The 8,464-nt window shown below is 55.6% G+C and overlaps 1 long non-coding RNA gene across 1 annotated transcript in view; it reads right to left on the bottom strand.

Moving 5' to 3' along the window:
• LOC118020033 overlaps positions 1-7,593 on the bottom strand; it is a 19,692-nt gene extending 12,099 nt beyond the window's left edge. The window contains exon 1 of the long non-coding RNA XR_004681796.1: positions 7,494-7,593. This is a non-coding gene — a long non-coding RNA (uncharacterized LOC118020033). The remainder of the gene's footprint in view (positions 1-7,493) is intronic.
• Between the last annotated feature and the right edge of the window lie 871 nt (positions 7,594-8,464).

The following is an 8,464-nucleotide window of genomic DNA, read 5'->3' on the forward strand; positions in this document are numbered from 1 at the left end:
CTGGCGGGCTGGTCCTTCCTGATGCCCCTTTCTGTGGCTCAGGCCCAGTGCCCACCAGAGGGCGGCCAAGACCGTGGTAACCCACCCAGGCGCCGCCCCATCCTTCCCACCCTCCTTTCTCCACCCCCTCAGACCTGCTGAGATTTCAAACTCCTCCTCCAGGTGGGAAGTTGAGGCATAAACCTAAAAGATGTGCATGAGGTCAAGGCCAAGGTCAAGACTGCAGGAACATGCTGCAGACTTGTACAAACAAGATGGGCATCTCAGTGTCACTTTGGAGAACTTGATTTCTTTGGTTTCTGTCCCCAAATTTCTCCAGTCTCCCTTGTGTGTGTGTGTTTTAAAAATTATTTGGGGGATATAATTCACATGTCATACAATTCACCCATTTCAAGTGTACAATTCATTTGTTTTTAGGATAGGCAGACACACGTAACTATCACTTCTGTCAATGTGAGAATTTTTTATCACTTCAAAAGGAAACTGTGTACCCTTTAGCTATTACCCTGCCTATCCTCCCATGCCCTGCCCCCAGCCCTGAGTAATCACCAATCTACTTCATGTCTCTAGATTCCTCTATTCTGGACATTCCTTTGTGGTTTTGATGAGTAAGCAGGCTTCTTTCTCTCCCACCCTGGAAGTGAGAGCATTATGGGGGTTCCTGGGACCTCCTGCCCCTTCCCTCAGAGACCTTGGTCCAGAACATGGAAGTCACAGACCGCCATGATAATCTATGGCCTGCTCGACGAAACGGACTTCTCCAAACTTAGAGTCTAAAGAGTGAGGGTCCACTTCGGTGGATCACACTCCCCACCCACACACGTGGGCACACACAAGGAATGAGATCAGGGTGATGAGAAGTTACAGTTCAGAAAGGCCCAGCCACCCTCACACACAGCTGGGGGATTGTAAAATGGTGCAGCCACTGTGGAAAACAGCCTGCCAGTTCCGCAAAAAGTTAAACATCGAGTTGCCCTATGACCCAGCAATGCCACTTCTAGGTACAGACTCAAGAGAATTGAAAACACATGTCTGTGTAAACACTTGCACACAAATATTCGTAGAAGCATCACTCACGGTAGCCAACAAGTGCGGAAAACCCAAATGTCCATCCACAAGGGGCTAGATAAACAAAGTGTGGCTGGCTCATCCATAGCATGGGAATGCCATTCCGCCGTAGGAAGGAATGAAGTATGGATACACGAGTGAGCGTTGAAAACACTGTGTCAAGGGGCGCCTGGGTGGCTCAGTCGGTTAAGCGACTGCCTTCGGCTCAGGTCATGATCCTGGAGTCCCGGGATCGAGTCCCGCGTCGGGCTCCCTGCTCGGCGGGGAGTCTGCTTCTCCCTCTGACCCTCCCCCGTCTCATGTGCTCTCTCTCTCTCATTCTCTCTCTCAAATAAATAAATAAAAAATCTAAAAAAAAAGAAAAAAGAAAACACTGTGTCAAAAGAGGCAAAAGGCCCCGCATTGTGGGACTCTGTTGATCTGAAATGTCCTGGTCAGGTGAATCCATGGGGATGGAAAGTAGATCGGTGGTTGCTGGGGGCCGGGGAGAGTGAGAGTGGGGAGTGACAGACAGCTCATGGGCGTGGGGTGCTTCGGGGGAGGGGATGAGATGTCATGGAGGTAGATGGTAGTGATGATCGACAGCACTGCGTGTCTACTATAGACCAGTGAGCCACACGCTTCAGAATCATTAAATGGCGAGAGAGGACGATAGAAACTGAGGGGCCAGGGAAATGGGAGCATCTGAGGATTCGTTCTAGAACTGTGGTGAGGAGCAGGATCTGAAACCTGCTCTGGGCAGCCTTTCGCCCTCCCCATGCCTCTGAATTCACTCTTGACCAGGGCACTGACGACCTCCCTCAGGCCTTGTCTCTCCAACTGGGGCTCGCCACATCCACCTGCCTCAAAACCTTGCTGGGATGCCCAGTAAGGGAGCTCAGCCCTAACTTCTGCAAAATAACTGTCACCATCCCATCCAAACCTGCTCCTCCTGCAGACTTCCGGACTCCCTGTAAACAGCAACTCTGTGCTTTCAATTGGAGGCAACAGCAGCGGGTGGAATGTAATTCCCTTGTTACCAGAAGGACCGGAGCCTTAGGGTCCAGATGCGAGCATGGAGGGATTGCCGCTTCCATGGGAAAGGTGAGGTCTTGGGTTCAAATCCCAGCCCTACTTCCTGACCATACAGCCATGTTTGGTTATCTACACCTGCTCAAACCTAGCTTTGCCTCCCTGTGATGGCGGTCGTGAATCCTCCTAGGATGGTTGTTTCAGATGAAATATTCCCTGGCCCATGGGAGATGCTCCACTGACATTTGCAGGCTGCTGGAATGGCCGGGGCGGGGGTGGGGGGTGGGGTGGCGGGGAACGGGCCCAGGGCTCCAGGATTACCCCCTGAGGCCCACACTTTGTTCTTCCAGTTGCATGTGCTTTAGGCAGAAACCAAGAAATCATAACCCGAAGCAGTTTCCTCTCGCAGCTTGATGAAGAGCATCTGGGCAGGGCAGAGAGGTGGGCCAGGAGAGGGGAGAAACCCATGCTCAGAGAGAGCAGAAACCCTCAGAGTATCACAAATATGCTCAATCTGGCCAAAATCGTGTCTGCAGTCAGGCCCATGAGAAGTACTTTGCCCAAAAATAGCACCCTTGGAAATAAGAGGTTGTTTCTTATCTGGGGGATATTCTTCTGGGTCTTCACACACCGAGGTCAGGGGCGGCTTTGGAGGGAACCTTGAGAAGCGGGAGAGAGGTCGGTGTGGTGGCGGGCGCGCCGGTTTCGGGGAGCTGAGGCCCAGCTGGCAGGTGTTAGGGGCCTAGATGTGGGGAGAGGTTCGGGCGAGTCTGGGAGGAGCACTGCTGGGATGTCACGAAGAGGAAGTGACAGGCTGAGGTTGAAGAACGGTTCTGGGCAAAAAGCCCGAGTGGGAGAATAATAGCATCCCAGGGGCCGCGGACATGTTGCCTGGCTTGACGGCGAACATTCTACAAGATCAAAGTCTTGGGAAGTGCTGTGCAGGCAGCAGCCGCCTCCCCGCGCCTCGCCTGAGCTCCCAGCCTCTCTCCCCGGTTTGTCTGGGAACGCTGTGGAGGGTGTGCAGCCCGGCTCCGGGGGCTGCGGACGGGCTCGGGCCCACGGACCTGGCTCGGAGGAGAGCTCAGCAAGGAGGGGCAGGTGGGTGGGATCGGCCGGCGGGGCCCAGGGTGGGCAACGACGGGCCGATGGACGAGGTGCTCCCACTGGTAACTGACCAGCGCGCTTCCGGCCTCTGGTTGGGGCTGAGCAGACATTTGCCGGTTCTTTCCGGGCCGGTGTCCTTGACTTTCCCCGGTTCCTCGCACTTCGGGTCACGAAGCCTCATTGTTTCTGGCTGACGAGGCAGTGCCCTGCCTGTTGGTGCCCTGGTCTATTCACTGCTACTAGTCGAAGCACCCTTATTTGCTCACCCTTATTTGCTGGTGAGGAAAGTGAGGCCCTTAAGGGGCAGCCCCAGCACCCTGGGAGGGTGTGTGCGGGACGCGGGGACGGGTGGGATGACCCTGCGCCTTGGACATGTGCCAGCACAGTGCCATGGGGGCTCGAATGTGCCAGGAACTGCTGGGGCAATGAATAAGGTGCAGACTTTTATGGAGGAGGGCGTGAGATGCTGTGTTTCCTACAGGCATCTAGGGGATCCGACGTGGCTGGTCCGTGGGCCACACGGAGGGGCGAGGGTGTGGGCTCTGTGCCTTCCCTTCCTGCGAAGACAGTGTTGACGCGATTTCAAAGCCAGATCCCGCCAAGCCCGCTCTGCCTCCTCTCATGGTTGCTACCTGATGTTGCCATGTGCGACTGGACGATGAGACAGAGGACACTCCTTTCGTCTCCCGGATCGGGAGCCCCAGGGGTGGTCGGCCAGCTGTTCTGGACCCCTTTTGTGCATCTGAACGAGGTGGGGTGGGAGGCAGAGATTTTCAAACCCAAGGATGCTCAGGCTGCACTCCCTAGAGATTCTGCTTCACATTGGTCTGGGGTGGGGTCCGGGCCCCCTTGTTTCCAGAAGCTCCCAGGGGATTTTCACATGCAGCCAGGGCAAGAACCCTAAGTGTGCTACTTAACCATTCACAAATTCACTCGTTTGCTCATTCCTTCCTTCATTTATACAGGTTGCTATTTTACAAGATTGAAGTCCTAGGATCTGCTCTGTTGGGAGTGACCGCCTCCTCCCCAGTATTTATTGAGCCCCCAGCATGTGCCAAGCCCTGGTCTAGGTCCTGCGGACACACTGTGAGCCACACGAGCCCCTGAGCAGGAAGTGAGAGGACCCTGCAGAAGGGACAGCCCGAAGGGGAATCGGGCATGGGGGCGGTTCTTTGCAGTGTGCTCGATGCTCAGCCAAGGTGACCTCTGAGCTGACCCAACGAAAGGGAGGTGGGGGGGGGCTATGTGGACATCCCAGAAAAGCACACTCTAGGAAGAGGAACAGTTTGCAAAGGTCCTGGTGTAGTATGCTTGGTGTGTTTGAGAAGCAAGGAGGGGGAAGATACACAGATACACTTAGCCAAGCAAAGTGGAGAACAGGGCCTTCTAAACTTGCTATAGACGTATATTTCTTTGTCTATTTTAAAATGAACTCTAGGGGCACCTGGGCGGCTCCGTCAGTTGGGCATCTGCCTTCGGCTCAGGTCCTGATCCCGGGGTCCTGGATGGAGCCCCGCATAGGGCTCCCTGCTCAGCGGGGAGCCTGCTTCTCTCTCTCCCTCGGCCCCTCACCCTGCTCGTGCTCTCTCTCTCAAATAAAATCTTAACAAAAAAATAAAATGAACTCTAGAAGTTTACCTCTGGGAGAAGTGAGTGGCTGGGGACAGGGGTTGGAGAGAGACTTACTGTATTCCCCTTGTGTACATTTGAAATTCTGGGCCAAATGCCTACATTATTTATTCAAAAATAAATAAAATTTAACAGAAACAAAGAAACCTGGAGGGGACTGGGTGGCCTGGGGCTAAGCGCGGAGCGGATGGGGGGAGGGGCGTGATCAGGAAGGCCATCTTAAGGCACTGAGCTTTATCACTACTGTGTGACCTTGGGCTAGCTACTTAACCTCTCTGTGCCTTTGTTTCTCAGGTCCTACCTCAGGACTGTGGTGAGGGCTAACGGGCTAGCGTCAGTAGTGCCTGGCACAGACTCAGAGCACTCCCCTGCATGAGATGGGAGCCCTGGGAGGGCTTGAGTTGAGGCGTGACTTCCTCTGTGGCAATAGGGCCCCTCTGGCCACTGTGTGAAGTTGTGGGGGCGGGTACAAGCCAGGACCCCGAGGTAGGGGGCCAGGTGAGAGGCCCCCACACTCATCCAGGTGAGAGGCCGGTGGCTGGGACCGGCGGGGACAGGAGGGCGCCGCCTGGATTCGAAGCAGAGCCAGCTGGAGTTTCTGACCAGACCTGGGAGGGGAAGAGGGAACTTTTTTTTTTTTTTAAAGATTTTATTTATTTATTCATGAGAGACAGAGAGAGAGAGAGAGAGAGAGAGAGAGAGAGGCAGAGGGAGAAGCAGGCTCCCAAGGAGCAGAGAGCCCGATGCGGGACTCGATCCCAGGACCCTGGGATCATGACCTGAGCCGAAGGCCGACGCTTAACCATCTGAGCCACCCAGGCGCCCAGGGGAAGAGGGAACTTGGTGCTGCTGTTGACCGAGCTGGGGAAGCCTGCAAGAGGGGCTGGTGTGCAGCATGGAAGGTCGGATGCCGGTGGGAAGCGGGATGTCTGGGTCTGGGGTCCACGGGGAAAGTTGGGAGTGGAGATAGACATTTGGGAGTTGTCACCACATAGGGGGCCTGAAAGCCCTCTGTGGGGTGAGCTCACATAGAATGAGAGTGTGGGAAAAAAGACCCCTCTGGCCCTTAGAGGCTGGGAGAGGAGGAGAAGGGGGAGGAAAGGGAAAGGAGGAGGAGGGGGGATGAATTAGTCCGACAAGCATTTATTGAGCATATACTCTGTTCCAGGCACCGCAGAGTGCCGGGATAGGGGATGGAAGGCCTGGACCCTGCGCTGGGGAGCTTCCAGGCAGATGACAGAGACCCAGGAACAAATTAGGGCCTAGTTTGGGGGCCCAAGCAGTAAAGAGGATCCAAACCTGACTTGGTATCAAGAGAGGTTTCCCAGAAGTGGAACCCTTGAACTGAGTCTCAAAAACCAATCAAGTGTTGGGGTGCCTGCCTAGCCCAGTCGGTTAAGTGTCGGATTCCTGGTTTCAGCTCAGGTTGTGATCTCAGGGTCATGAGATTGAGCCCTGTGTCAGGCTCTGCACTCAGCGCTCAGGGCAGAGTCTGCTTGCGATTCTCTCTCTCTCCCTCTCTCTCTCTGCCCCTCCCACTCATGCACTCTTTCTCTCTCTAAAGTAAATAAATAAATAAATCTTAAAAAAAAAAAATCAAGGGCGCCTGGGTGGCTCAGTTGGTTAAGCGACTGCCTTCAGCTCAGGTCATGATCCCAGGGTCCTGGGATCGAGTCCCGCATCGGGCTCCCTGCTCTGCAGGGAGCCTGCTTCTCCCTCTCCCACTCCCCCTGCTTGTGTTCCCTCTCTCGCTGTGTCTCTCTCTGTCAAATAAATAAATAAAAATCTTAAAAAAAAAAAAAAATCAAGTGTTGGAAAGGGCAGAAGAATGTTCCAGATGAACCCGCAAGACCGGCGTGGACTGAGAAGTGCAGACGTTGGATGGGGTCCATGTGGGGCTCAGGGGACCCTGATGAGCGGTGTCCGGAGCCTCGTACCGTGTTTGATCCCGAGGGCTGTGGTCACCAAGACGCCCAACGGCAGCCGGTGGGGGGTAGGTGGGGGCGCAAATCCCACCCACTGTTTTGTATAACCCGTAATTTAGGAATGGTTTTCACCTTTTTAAATGGTTGGGGAAGAAAAAAAAAAAATCAAAGGCAGAGTAATAGTTCGTGACATCGGAAAATGACAGGAAGTTCCCATCCCAGGATGCCTAAAGTGTCGTCGCGACGCAGGCGCGCTCGGCGGGGCAGCGGGGCGGGCGGCGGCGGGGGTCGCGTGGTCTGCGAACTTAAACTTTACAGGGAAAAGTGGGGCTTTGTGAGCCGGTGTGTCCGAGACACAGCCGTGAACAAGACAAAAATCGGGGCTCCCGGCTGCTGGGGCTCTCGGGCCCCAGAAGTTGCCCCTGAGGGCAGACACCACTTGGAAACGGATCCCCTCCTGCTTCTAGAATTTCTCCAGCTCCTTCCCCACCCCCACCCCCACCCCCGCCTCCGGGGCAGAGTGGGCGGTCACGAGGGAGGGAGCGAGTGACCTCCGAGAGGCCGGGCCCCGCCCACCGAGGCTCCCTCCCGCTCTCTGGGGGCGGGGCTGCGGGCCACGTGGGCCGCTGGGAACGGGCCCTCCGCGCGGGGTTGATGACGTCACCCGCGCCGCGGGCGGGGAAGGAGCCGCGCCCGCTGCGTGCCCTTCGCGGGAGCGCGTTCTCGCGCTGGTGGAAGGAGGTCTCCCCTTACCTAGAGTCAGGTTTCATTGCTTTGTTTTTCCTTCTGGAACAAACTGTTCATTCAAGGGCAGACGGAGAGCCTTGTTTTCTGCAGCAGGAGGCCTACCTCCCGGAGCTGCGCCGCGGGGACCCACCCACAGGCTCCTGGAGTTCGCGCCTGAGGGCTTGGAGGACAGAGGCGGAACTGTTGGGCCTGGGAGCCGCCCCCCCCCGCCCCCGGCTCCCCTGGCCCCTGACCCCTGACCCCTGACCTCGGAGTGGGCGGGAAGAGCAGGACGCCCCGAGATGCAGAGATGTGCCTGTGCGTGGCAACTTGCTGCCTGGGTGTGAATTCGTCCAGAGAGACGCGTCCCCCCCCGCCACGCCCCCCGCATCCGCAGAAGCAGCCTTCACAGGCGCTGGGGGCAGGGACCTGAGCCAGACGGCTGTTTGTGTCTACCACTTAGCAGCTGTGTGACCTTTGGCAACTTACTCAACCTCTCTGCCCCTGCTCCCCCAGCGTCTATAAAATGTGGTAATCCTAGTCCCACATGAAGCTGTTAAGATAATTAAATGGCTTAGCATTTGTTGTTAGAACAATGCCTGGCACAGAATGTTCTGTAAGCCCTTGTTACATAAACTAAACAAAGGAGGGGACTCTCAGAGGGACTCTGGCTCTCGCTACTCTCTCAGGTCCCAGAGCACTTTATCAATGTGCTCTCGCAGCGCTTAGCTGTTTTTAATTTATTGTGATTGGCTCCAGGGTGGGCATTACCTAGCACAGAGCCTGGCTCATACTAGGCTCTGGATGAATGTTGGTGGAAAAACAAATGAGTGAAACACCACCCTTCTCCCCAAATTAATAGACTATTCCTGAAAAAAGGAGTCCCTGAGAAGCAATCTTCCACGGTAATCTTCCCAAAAGTTTCAGAGCTGGGTCTGACTGGGTGCTCTCCTGCCGGCAGGCGGGGGGGTTGGGGGGCGTCTGGGTCCGGCTGGGGA

Source organism: Mirounga leonina, unplaced genomic scaffold, assembly GCF_011800145.1.
Source record: "Mirounga leonina isolate KUSES-001 unplaced genomic scaffold, KU_Mleo_1.0 Mir_173, whole genome shotgun sequence".
Classification (NCBI taxonomy): domain Eukaryota; kingdom Metazoa; phylum Chordata; class Mammalia; order Carnivora; family Phocidae; genus Mirounga; species Mirounga leonina.